The 13,972-nt window shown below is 33.9% G+C and overlaps 1 pseudogene; it reads left to right on the top strand.

Annotated features, from left to right (window-relative positions):
* Window positions 1-6,557: 6,557 nt before the first annotated feature.
* On the top strand, window positions 6,558-7,424 carry LOC149216244 (chaperone protein dnaJ 8, chloroplastic-like; annotated as a pseudogene).
* Window positions 7,425-13,972: the final 6,548 nt, after the last annotated feature.

Genomic DNA, 13,972 nt, shown 5'->3' with positions numbered 1-13,972 from the left:
TTTGGTTGATAAGTGGGTGAATCCTGAAAATCACGCTTCCATGTGGCTGAGAGGCCATGACTCAGGGCATCTAAGCCGTCAAAGTCACATGGGGATCGCCCCCGCCCTGAGTCGCACCAGCGGAAACCATGCTGGATTTTTGGTATCAGTGAGACTAGAACAGGTGACCTTTGCATACGGAGCGCCTTAACAGGCGCTCCTTCCCCAACTATTCTAGATCTCTTTGATAACTACTCTATTATTATTAAACTAATGAAAATTTCATTTTTTTCACCCAAAAAAAATCAAATTTTGGATTATGCTATTCAAAGTTTACAATTAGGCTCAACCATTGATTGTATATAAGCATTGTAATATATACATCAAGGTATAGGCACTGTAGCATATACATCAAGGTTACATGAGAGCAATACCAATAAAAATTTCATTTTTTTCACCCAATAAAAATCAAATTTTGGATTATGCTATTCAAAGTTTACAATTAGGCTCAACCATTCTGGTATATAGGCATTGTCGTATATACATCAAGGTATAGGCACTGTAGTATATACATCAAGGTTACATTAGAGCAATACCAGAGCTCAGATATTATATAAGCAAAAAACTTCCCAAGAGGCTAATGCACATATATATTATCAGCGTAAACGAAATTGTTGTGCTACTCAAACAGAAAGTTGCCCTAGTCAATATTTAGCAGCAAAAATGGACAAGTAGGAAGCTTATAATTACCAGGATATGGCAGACAAATCCACAAAGCCAAGGATCTAAGTCAACCCCATTGGAACTATTCCAAATCATATTGACATCCTAACCGAAATGTTTTGTATCTAATCGAATATGGGAACACGTAGAGACCTTCCTTAGACAGGGCATCAACAACTATTGAATTCACAGTGGATGTGTATGAAAGTGACCAATCGAAACGGGTATTTGATCTTATGGATCCCGTGCATCTAATTTCCCATAAGAGGAGGTGCAAATGTTCAACTTTTATTAATTCGATCAATTATGACCTGTGAATCTCCAAAAATGTGTATACTCTCTACATTCAACCATCATGCATTGTAAAGGGTACCCATAAAGCAATGAGTTTCCTGTCATTTCCATCATGAACAAAAGTGAAATAAAGATTAGAGATTTCACTTAACTAGATTTTTTATTTTTTTTAATAAATGAAAGAGAGAATACGTTCTTTTATTATAAAAAGAGAATATTTTGTTTGTTGTCAGTCCTTCAAAAATGACTTTCAAGTTTTGTTGTGCTCTTTATTGAAGATGATCTTTGTATGTGAACCTGCTCTTAGTATATATCTTTAATTCAATAATAAATTGTAACGTATCTTAATGTAAAACAAACATCATAATTACATAAGTAAATAATGGCAATTAAAAGACAAATTATTACTCTGTGGAATTGCGGGTTTTGTCATGCAAATTATTCCTATCATCGGATTTAAAATTTTATTACAAAGGTTATCAAGCCAGTTATAGGAATCAATGTTATTATATTTATGTTTTTTCCGCTCTTCATATCCACGAGTTGTGATAGTTAATATAAGTCTTTCAGCCTCTCTTATACCTTCATAACTGGTGGGTGTAAATAAAAGGTCATTTAATAGACTGATACTGAAATGGAATTACATAACTCATACATATATATTCCGAATGAGTTGTGTTCAATGTTAATTTATCTGACCATACCTAGGCTTAAGATTAGGTCTTGTTTGTACAATAAATTTAAAATCCATTGGAAGCTTCTGGGATTCCAACTATTGGCACGATAGTCCTCCACCCGTCCTTACAGTGCTTTGCTGGCTCACATCTGGCGGTGGAAACCTCAGGTTGAATAGGTTGAATTTGAGCGGATGATTTGGGTGAGCAATTACAATGGTAACGACCTCTTCTCCCCATCCCCATGTCGTCTAGTCGTAGTTACTATGCTTTTTTGTCTGGGAAATTATGGAAATTTTGATCATATTTTTTGTCCATGAAATTATGGAAATTTTGATTATATCTAAAAAAATTTTAAAAATTCAATAAAGATTTGTAAATTCAAGTAAAAGTTATTAAAATTTATAAAGATTTGTAAATTTAAGTGAAAGTTATTAAAATTTGTAATTTTAAGTAATTAGGCGTTTCCCTCTGAAATCAACTCCCCTTCTTGTCTACCTGCAATCTTGTGCACCATACGATTAGATGCAATCTTGTGCACCATAGGATTAGATTAGATGCAATCTTGTGCACCATAGGATTAGATGTTAGACTATTACACAAATTTCAATCTTGTGCACCATAGGATTAGATGTTAGACTATTACACAAATTTCAAGCGTTAGATCAAAATAGTTATAAATTAATTACAGATTTATGTATAATGCCTCCACCGAGGAATGCATGTGTCATCAATGGCAAAGGGAAGAGACACGGTCACAATGGAAACGGGACTAGGAATGCATGTTGTCAGATGAACAGTACGTCCTCCCTTCAGTCCAGCGCAGTGGCAGGAACTGGAACGCCAGGCGTATCTCCTATTTCACATGTTTTGGGTTCATATAGTATGTGATTTTCCTGATATGCCACGAATTCTTAAAAGCGATTGCGGCAGGGCAAATTTGAGTCATAAGAGTTTTCTTTTGGCAGTGCATATAGTCTTTTCTGTTTTCTCTGTAATGTTGTATTTGTTTTCCCCTGTGTTTTTTTTTTAACTACTGATTTGAAACTGTATCTATGATATTTCCGCTGAACTACACATTTGTTAAGGTGTGATATCTTTCTTCTGGTTTTGGCGGTTTCGGTCAGTAATTTTAGAGATTCGCTTTAAGTTAATGTATATAATCCTTTTTCACATTCCAATAGCAGTTTGATCAAGATTGATACCCAGAAGTTTACCATTCAAAATAAGATTCAATGCCAGAAATTCGAGATAAAGATCCAGATCGTTATCCAAATCCATTTAACGAGTAGCCCGGCTGAGAGCTACTCGAGTGGTGATTTCTTGAGCAAAGGTATAATATGGATTTGTGTATAATGCCTCCAACGAGGGATGCATGTGTCGTCAATGGCAAGGGGAAGAGACACGGGCGGAATGGAAATGGGACTAGGAATGCATGTTGTCAGAACAGCAGCGCGTCCTCCCTTCAGTCCAGCGCAGTGGCAACAACTGGAACGTCCGGCGTTGATTTTCAAGTACATGATGTGTCCTCATGCCGCCTGAGCTTACCGTTCGTATTCGGAAAAGTTTACTTTCTCTTTCCCAAAGATCTCCTCAGCTTCCTCCTCGTCATCATCTTCCTCCCCCACCCCTAAGTGTAATAGTCAAGTTTATTATAGGTAAGTTCTGTAAAAAATAAAGCTTTATTTGAAGCTGACAGGCATTTTATGTTAGGGCAGTCGCGCCCGTGGAGTTCGTTCCACATGGGATTCACTGGCAACATGGATACAGAACCCGGAAGATGTCAGACAATAGACGGTAAGAAATGGCATTGCTCAAGAGACGTCGTTTCGGACCAAAAGCACTGCGAACGCCACATGAATAGGCCCCCCTCTTGGCACGAAAGAATATGGATGCGATTATACAACATTGGTCTTGAGTTCTTAGAAAACATCATAAACATGGTATTTGAACCTTTCCTCATGGTATTTGAACATTTCCTCGGGTTACCAGTGGTGAAATCAGAATTCTGAGAATGGATTATACTTCCGAGTGGAAGGATTTCAATGTGATCATGTCTCAATTTTTATTTTTAAATATTCCAGAATTTCAATGTGATCATGTCTCAATTTTTATTTTTAAATATTTCAGAATTGCTTTAATCACTGGTTTATTGTATTCGTCTAGTCAATTTTATGCTAAATTTAATAGAGAATTGTTTAAACTTTAAATTGTACTTGATGTGATCATGTCAATTTTTTTGTTTTTAATGTTCTAAGCACTAGTTTAAATTTAATAGAGAATTGTTTAAACTTTAAATTGTACTTGATGTGATCATGTCAATTTTTTTGTTTTTAATGTTCTAAGCACTAGTTTAAGCACTAGTTTATTATATTTGTCTAGTCAATTTAGCATGTTAAATTTAATCGAGATTTTTTTCAACTTTAAATTATACTCTATGATTATAATTATAAAAATAAAAATTAAAAATAAATATTAAATTTATTTATATATTGGAATATTTTAAACCATTAAAATTTAAAATCCAATAAAAATTTAGAACTTATCTCACAGTAATTAAAATATAAAATCCAACGTATTCATCAGGTGATGAATGAGTTCATACATTTAACGATTCCTTCTACATGACGCTCCATCACATGACATGATGACGCTACTGAAGATCACAGTGATGTCTTTCTGTTGGAACATTTTTGAAGTGATCCTGCACACAATTATAAAATAGATTCCAAATGCTTATACTGCATCTCTCCCTAGTGAAAAGAAATGCTCACATCAATAATGAATGATGTCATTAAAATATATAGATGAATATCTTATAAAACAAAGCACCAAAATCTTATAAAATATTTTAATGTGAAATTTTGCATGGCCTTTTTCAAAAAAACGCTATGATCAAATAATTTAATCTGAAATATATTATAATTTATTTTAAATATATTATTATACAAATAAGAAAGTGTGCAATCATTTTGTTTTAAATATATTATTATACAAATAAGAAAGTGTGCAGTCACTTTGTTTTATGAGAGATTTGAGTAGATAATTTTGAATAAGATATTAATTTTTATTTTTTTTTTAAATATATAAATAAATTTAGTATTTTGGAATTTGGATTTTATTCCTCCCATATTAGCATTTATGCATGATTATACTTTTATCCTCATTTGTATTCATGTCACCTCGCCTTGTAAATAATTAGGCTTCTCCATGACCATCCCCAAGTTAACAAGTTATGACCTACTTTTGAGACTCTTACCTTTAATGCTTCTCATTCCTCTCTGTAAATTGAACTTACCCTTCTCAATCTTCTCTGTAAATTGAACTTACTCTTGTATTTGTATAGTAGATTTCATTTCTATTGCCTAAGCTTTTGCTTCACAAGGGCCTTCTTGACTCAGATGAGCAACATCTTTTTGAGATTTCTCAATCTTGATGACTAATTTTCTCTGCTCAGGAGTTCTGATCTTGTACATATGCTCTATTTATTTTAATCTCTCATCTACTTGCAGGTACCTTTGGATCTCTCTCCATCATGCCAGAGGATCTGATCTTAAATGAAGAGCTGAATATTTTTAAGAGTTCAATATTCTTGTTGTAATTGCAGTGTTATTCAATGAATGGAAACCATCAGTGATCTGAATGTTGTTGTTTCATTCCACAAATGTACCTTTCTATGGCATATCATAATGAGCATACACTTATTGAAATAAGATATTAAATATTGACAAATTTTGCCTTTACAGATGTCAACATTAGTGTTGATTTTTTTAGTTTTCTTCGTTAACCAGAATACAAGTAATCTCAATTAGTTTAGAGGATGTGGGGAGGGTTGAACTTCACAGATTTGATGGTCCAATCACAGGCAAAACTAGATATGTCTGAGTTACTTCAAGCTCCATTTCTTAAGTTGAAAAAAAAACAACCTCACTAGCTTTGTAGCTTTGGATTACAGGTTGCAGAAATTGTTATTATGAAAATGTTGGGGTAGACCGTAAGAAATTATTCACTGAAGTTTAATTTTGAGGTCGTTGAGTGGATTGTTGATGCCCAGATCTTGCCACAAGAGAGTTCTGAACTGTCCAACACCAGAAAAGTTGAAAAGGGGAATTCAAGTGGGGGAATTGGCCGATTCACAAATGTAGGGAAAGAGTGAACAATAATGGGAAGGCCCTCAGGTGTTTCAAATGAATTTTAGCCCTTTTTAGATTGGTTTAAAACCTTTTGATTTGTAATTTTAGGAAGGATTTTAGGTTTTTTTTATTGGGTTTAAAACCTTTTGGTTTGTAATTTGTAACTAATTATGTGCATGTTGTGAATTGTATATTGGAGTTCTGAACTGTCCAACACCAGAAAAGTTGAAAAGGGGAATTCAAGTGGGGGAATTGGCCGATTCACAGATGTAGGGAAAGAGTGAACAATAATGGGAAGGCCCTCAGGTGTTTCAAATGGATTTTAGCCCTTTTTAGATTGGTTTAAAACCTTTTGATTTGTAATTTTAGGAAGGATTTTAGCTTTTTTTGATTGGGTTTAAAACCTTTTGGTTTGTAATTTGTAACTAATTATGTGCATGTTGTGAATTGTATATTGGATTTGAGTGAAAAATGTTGTGAAGTGTATAACTTTCCATTCTTTCCAGAGTTAGAAAGAGTAATTTTTTTTTGGCTGTATAAGATTAGTGTATAGCAAATTATAACATGGTTGAAATATTCAAATTTGAGTTTCTTTGTTTACTTAATATCAAAGTTGAAGAGGACCAGCCTAAGGGGAAGAAAAAGAGCATGGGAGTTTTCCAAAGTATTTGATAAATTCTAATAAAGTTGTCACCCTGTTTTTCACTGGGGATTCAAGCTAGGTTTGTGGATCATCCTATTTTTGTTACAAATCATGGTTGCTGCTGTTGGAAGGTCTATGGGTGCTCAGGGGACTTCGTTCTTGAGAAACAGAGAGAAGAAAAATTAGGCAGGCAGGAGGAATGTAGCAGTGATGGCCTCTGTTGCTTTCCTTGGGATGAGAGAGGAGTATGATACTCTGAGATTGATCCCTGGGGCTACTCAGAAAGATGCCAAGAATGCTTTTATCTGCCTTGCTTTGCAGGTATATGGAATTGTCCTCTTGAATGTTATAAAGTTTCCATATCTGAAAGTAAAAGAGCCTGCTACATTTCACATATAGAAAGTAGACATGCAAGGCTCTAAAAATTAGAATGTCTAAAAGCAACAATCTCACTGATCCTAAGAATTTCCAATAAATATTTTGTTCCGGCTATGTATATGTTCATAGTAATTGTTAAGAAAAATCATGATCCATATTCAACAATGAATTTTTGGATAAATTCAGTGTACTCATGTATTGATACGATCTATTTACAATATCATTTGGATGTTTGCAAAGGAGATAACTGTGGAGTTCAATTTCAGAAGATCAATCAGGCTCATTAGATAACTTGCTATGTCTCTGGACAACTTTTGCTTATTTATTTTTCAGTTTTAATGACATCGCTGCATGTTAGAGTATATAACCCCTTTTTATCTCAGATGTGTTCATGTTATTGATTATGTTATTTTTGTAATAAATGTGCAGACTGTAATGTCCAGTTTGGCACAAGGAAAGTAGCAAAATGGTTCCGAGGATTACTATATGGATGGCATGATGGGAATTAATAACGATCCTTGCGACGAGTGGGAAGAATGGATGGGATGGGAAGGAGCTGGAACCCTTGGTTATTCCTCCAATATTAACATTTATGCATGATTATACCTTTATCCTCATATGTATTCATGCCACCTCGCCTTGTAAATAATTAGGCCTCTCCATGACCATCCCCAAGTTAACGAGTTATGGCCTACTTCTGAGACTTTTACCTGTAATGCTTCTCATTCCTCTCTATAAATTGAACTTACTCTTCTCAATCTTCTCTGTAAATTGAACTTACTTTTGTATTTGTATAGCAGATTTCATTTCTATTGCCTCAGCTTTTGCTTCACACGGGACTTCTTGACTCAGATGAGCAACATCTTTTTGAGATTTCTCAATCTTGATGACTAATTTGCTCTGCTCAGAAGTTCTAATCTTGTACGTATGCTCCATTTATTTTAATCTCTCATCTACTGGCAGGTACCTTTGGATCTCTCTCGATCATGCCAGAGGATCTGCTCTTAAATGAAGAGTCGAATATTTTTAAGAGCTGAATATTCTGGTTGTAATTGCAATTCTATTCAATGAATGGAAACCATTTATTTGATCCAGAGACATTTTTGTCAGTGATCTGAACGCTGTTGTTTCATTCCACAAATTTACTTTTCTATGGTATATCATAATGAGCATACACTTATTGAAATAAGATATTAAATATTGACAAATTTTTCCTTTACAGATGTCAACATTAATGTTGATTTTATTAGTTTTCTTTGTTAACCAGAATATAAGTAATCTCAATTAGTTTAGAGGATGCGGGGAGGGTTGAACTTCCTAGATTTGATGGTCCAATCACAGGCAAAACTAGATATGTCTGAGCTACTTCAAGGTCCATTTCTTAAGTTGAAAAAAAAACAACCTCACTAGCTTTGTAGCTTTGAATTACAGGTTGCAGAAATAGTTATTAGGACAATGTTGGGGTAGACCGTAAGAAATTATGCTGTAAAGTTTAATTGTAAGGTCGTTGAGTGGATCGTTGAAGCCCAGATCTTGCCACAAGAGAGTTCTAAACTGTCCAACGCTAGAAAAGTTGAAAAGGGGAATTCAAGTGCGAGAATTGGCCGATTCACAGATGTAGGGAAAGAGTGGACAACAATGGGAAGGCCCTCAGGTGTTTCAAATGGTTTTTAGCCCTTTTTAGATTGGTTTAAAACCTTTTGATTTGTAATTTTAGGAAGGAATTTAGCTTTTTTTTATTGGGGTTTAAAACCTTTTGGTTTGCAATTTGTAATTAATTATTTGCATGTTGCAAATTGTATATAGGATTTGAGTGAAAAATGTTGTGAAGTGTATAACTTTCCATTCTTTTTGGAGTTAGAAAGACTAAATTTTTTTGGCTATATAAGATTGGTGTATAGCAAATTCTAACATAGTCGAAATCTTCAAATTTGAGTTTATTTGTTTACTTAATATCAAAGTTGAAGAGGACCAGCCTAAGGGGAAGAAAAAGAGCATGGGAGTTTGCCAAAGTATTTGATAAATGCTAATAAAGTTGTAACCCTATTTTGCACCAGGGATTCAAGCTAGGTTTGTGGATCATCCTATTTTTGTGACAGATCATGGCTGCCGCTATTGGAAGGTTTATGGGTGCTCAGGGGACTACGTTCTTGAGAAACGGAGAGAAGAAAAATTCGGCAACTAGGAGGAATGTAGTAGTGATGGCCTCTATTGCTTTCCCTGGGATGAGAGAGGAGTATGAGACTCTGAGATTGAACCCTGGGGCTACTCAGAAAGATGTCAAGAGTGCTTTTCTTCGCCTTGCTTTGCAAGTATATGGAATTTTCCTCTTGAATGTTATAAAGTTTCCATATCTGAAAGCAAAAGAGCCTGCTATAGTTCACAAATAGAAAGTAGACATGCAAGGTTCTAAAAATTAGAATGATTAAAAGCAACAATCTCACTGATTCTAAGAATTTCCAATAAATATTTTGTTCTGGCTATGTATATGTTCATAGTAATTGTTAGGAAAAATCATGATCCATAGAGTTTAAGAAAATTGGTACATGGGAAAGAGAAGAATATAAAAATCCGTACAAATAATTTATAAATATTTTATAGTAAATATATAGAGATATTGTAATAAAGTAAAAGATGAGAATAGTTTGATATAGATCAGGGTAGATAATTGAATTCAGTTGCTTCATAGCCATATCTCTCATGCTACTTTCTCTTACAAAGGCTAATCCTCAAGGGTTCATCTAGAACATGAGGCTCAAGAATTTCTACTTCTAATTGTAAGTTAATTAAACCTACCCGTCCTTATTAAAAGCAAAGCAAGGTTACATCATTTACTTTATGCCAAACAGAAACATAAACATATATCATAAGTAATTTATACAAGAGGTGGAATTTCAATTCTACTTAAAAATAATTTAAGTCACTGAAATGTCAATGCATCTACTTCCTTAAAAAAAAAAAAAAAAAAACTTAAAGAGAAGACTCTATTAAAAGAACAATGTTGCAAATTAAGAACTAAATAATTGTTTCCAGACAATTGCCAGGTGATAAAGACTTCAATTTCAGAAGATCAATCAGGCTCATCAGGTAACTTGCTCTGTCTCTGGACAACTTTTGTTTATTTATTTTTTCAGTTTTAGCAACATTGCTACATGTTAGAGTATATAACCCCTTTTTATCTCAGATTTGTTAATGTTATTGATTATGTTATTTTTGTGATAAATTTACAGACTGTAATGTCTGGTTTGGCATAAGCAAAGCAACAAAATGGTTCCGAGGATTACTATATGGATGGCATGATAAAATTAATAATGATCCTTGCGACGAGTGGGAAGAATGGATGGGATGGGAAGGATCTAGAACCCTTGATTATTCCTCCCATATTAACATCTATGCATGATTATACCTTTATCCTTATTTGTATTCATGTCACCTGGCCTTGTAAATAATTAGGCCTCTCCATGACCATCCCCAAGTTAACGAGTTATGGCCTACTTCTGAGACTCTTACCTGTAATGCTTCTCATTCCTCTCTATAAATTAAACTTACTCTTCTCAATCTTCTCTGTAAATTGAACTTACTCTTGTATTTGTATAACAGATTTCATTTCTATTGCCTTGGCCTCTACTTCACAAGGGCCTTCTTAGCTCAGATGAGCAACATCTTTTTGAGATTTCTCATTCTTGACGACTAATTTGCTCTGCTCAAGAGTTCTGATCTTGTACATATGCTCTATTTATTTTAATCTCTCATCTACTGGCAGGTACCTTTGGATATCTCTCCATCATGCCAGAGGATCTGCTCTTAAATGAAGAGTTGAATATTTTTAAGAGCTGAATATTCTTGTTGTAATTGCAATGCTATTCAATGAATGGAAACCATTTATTTGATCCAGATACATTTTTTTCAGTGACCTGAATGCTGTTGTTTCATTCCACAAATCTAATTTTCTATGGTATATCATCATGAGCATACACTTATTGAAAGAAGATATTAAATATTGACAAATTTTGCCTTTACAGATGTCAACATTAATGTTGATTTTATTAGTTTTCTTTGTTAACCAGAATATAAGTAATCTCAATTAGTTTAGAGGATGTGGGGAGGGTTGAACTTCACAGATTTTATGGTCCAATCACAGGCAAAACTAGATATGTCTGAGTTACTTCAAGCTCCATTTCTTAAGTTGTAAAAAAAAAAACAACCTCACTAGCTTTGTAGCTTTGAATTACAGGTTGCAGAAATTGTTATTAGGACAAGGTTGGGGTAGACCGTAAGAAATTATGCTCTGAAGTTTAATTGTGAGGCCGTTGAGTGGATCATTGATGCCCAGTTCTTGCCACAAGAGAGTTCTGAACTATCCAATGCCAAAAAAGTTGAAAAGGGGAGTTCAAGTGGGGGAATTGGCCAATTCACGGATGTAGGGAAAGAGTGGACAACAATGGGAAGGCCCTCAGGTGTTTCAAATGGATTTTAGCCCCTTTTAGATTGGTTTAAAACCTTTTTATTTGTAATTTTAGGAAGGATTTTGGATTTTTTTTGATTGGGATTTAAAACCTTTTGGTTTGTAATTTGTAATTAATTATGTGCATGTTGTGAATTGTATACAGGATTTGAGTGAAAAATGTTGTGAAGTGTATAATTGTCCATTCTTTTCGAAGTTAGAAAGACTAAATTTTTTTGGCTGTATAAGATTGGTGTATAGCAAATTCTAACATAGTTGAAATCGTCAAATTTGAGTTTCTTTGTTTACTTAATATCAAAGCTGAAGAGGACCAGCCTAAGGGAAAGAAAAAGAGCATGGGAGTTTGCCAAAGTATTTGATAAATGCTAATAAAGTTGTAACTTTGTCCTTTGTTTGAAATAATATAAAAATTTTGAGGAAGTTAGAAATTGTTGGCTCCTTTTCATGGCATGCCAATCAGAGTTGAAGAAAATTGGTACATGGGAAAGAGAAGAATATAAAAACATGTACAAAGTATTTATAAATATTTTATAGTAAATATATAGAGATATTGTAATAAAGTAAAAGATGAGAATAATTTGATATAGATCAGGCTAGATAACTGAATTCAGTTGCTTCATAGCCATATCTCTCATGCTACTTTCTCTTACAAAGGCTAATCCTCAAGGGTTCATCTAGAACATGAGGCTAAAGAATTTCTACTTCTAATTGTACGTTAATTAAACCTACCCGTCCTTATTAAAAGCAAATCAAGGTTACATCATTTACTTTATGCCAAACAGAAACATAAACATATATCTTAAGTAATTTATACTTCTTCTACAAGAGATGGAATTTCAATTCTACTTAAAAATAATTTAAGTCACTAAAATGTCAATGCATCTACTTCCTTAAAAAAAAAAAAAAAAAAAAAACTTAAAGAGAAGACTCTATTAAAAGAACAATGTTGCAAATTAAGAACTAAATAATTGTTTCCAGACAATTTCCAGGTGATAAAGACAATTTGTCATGTTGGAGTCCTGGGATGTATACTATACATAGGTCACATAGACTCTGCAGTGTATGTTTGTAAGTGCCACCACCAAGCAACAGGAATGACATCGATAAGACATAAAGAATAGGACTCTCTTAAAATAGGAGACAACATAGATTACATGATTTATTTGTCAACTGCAAAGCAAGGGACAATAGTAAGTTTCACAACATTGAGATCTTCAAGACAAAAATATGATGATAGCCTTTAAATTTTCAACTCTAAATTTCCAGAGAAGGTGTAACATTTTACATAACGATCAAGCAATGAAATACATGGGGCTTTACATAACCAAATGAATTCATTAAGATCAGACAATGAAATACATGCGGTTTGGTAACTTGAAGGTCCTGATCTCCTTGGTAATAGTGGTAAAGAGCAGCTCATATACAAAGGTTTCGAAGCTTCTATATCTTAAATGGCTAAACAAGATAGCTTCTATATCTTAAATGTGAAAACAAGATTTGTTAGACATGTGGATTTTAATATACGAAACTATTTATACTTATGTTACCTGACTAGTTGGCTCTCTTATGTAGCAATGTTCTTGGATCATATGCCCAATTCATATGGAATGTCTACTAAGTGGTTCCAGTTAATGGGGCATTGATTTGAGTGTTCAATATATTTTTATTCTTTATCAAAGTATTTTTTTTGCTCTATTTACTTTCTTCAATTTATGCCTTAGGGCATTTCATTTGCAACATCTAATGCAAATACTAATTTAAAATATTTGTAAATTCAAATAAAATTTATTAAAATTTATGATTTTAAGTAATTTAAAAAATTTGAATGGTGCTTTCTACCATAAAAAAAATGATTTAAACACTGCCTCGGCCTCAGTAGACCACTCCACTCCTGTAGTCTTTGTTCATTCTGCGTAGACCACTCTTGTCGTCTATGTTCATTCGAAACCCTCGTTTCTGCATATTGGAGCTCGGCAATGGAGAACTTCGAAGCGACACCCGGTAGGTTAAGTGTCAAGTACCTATCCTGTTTATTTTTATTATTCCTTTACTTTGTCCATTAATGATTGCAGTTGTTGTTTGAACACAGCCTTTGGGGTTGACAAGTACTCAAGGAATCATTCATGTGAGTCTACCCTGTCGAATTATGGTAAGGAATATGAATAGTCAGTCTCGGTACTGGATAAAGCCTTCTAAATCCGAAACCGGTTTACAGTGTAACTGCATATTATCCAACTGAGAGTTACTCTAAAGTTTCTCTATTTACTTCTGTTCACAGGGTTACAAGGCTTGACTTCCTCTTGCAAATTGGCAGGTAAAGTTTTCTATATTTTTCTTATAGCATCTTTCGTTCATTTGACTGGTTTGAGTCCCTTAAGATAAGTCACTTAACCCAATTCCCCTGTAATGGAAGGTTTGTAGTGGGTGGACTTTCTGCAGTGCGAGTTTCACTAATTCTTGCTCCAAGAGTTTCCCAGATTCCTCTGATAATTTAGTCTCATATGTTACAGGTTCGTAACGGCCATCAAACCCTATGAAGATTGCCAACCAGAATCGTTCTTTGAACAACATTGCCCCTTTTTCTCTAAGCGAAATCATTAGGGTTATATTATATTTCTCAAAGCTATGAAGATTTCCAACCAGATTTGTTCTTTGAACAAAATTACCCTTTTTTCTCTAAGCG

This window comes from Pinus tabuliformis, chromosome 1_1 (assembly GCF_031772625.1).
Source record: "Pinus tabuliformis cultivar Carrire ecotype Pingquan chromosome 1_1, CPIR1, whole genome shotgun sequence".
Taxonomy (NCBI): Eukaryota; Viridiplantae; Streptophyta; class Pinopsida; order Pinales; family Pinaceae; genus Pinus; species Pinus tabuliformis.
This window is presented reverse-complemented; position numbering and strand designations above follow the sequence as displayed.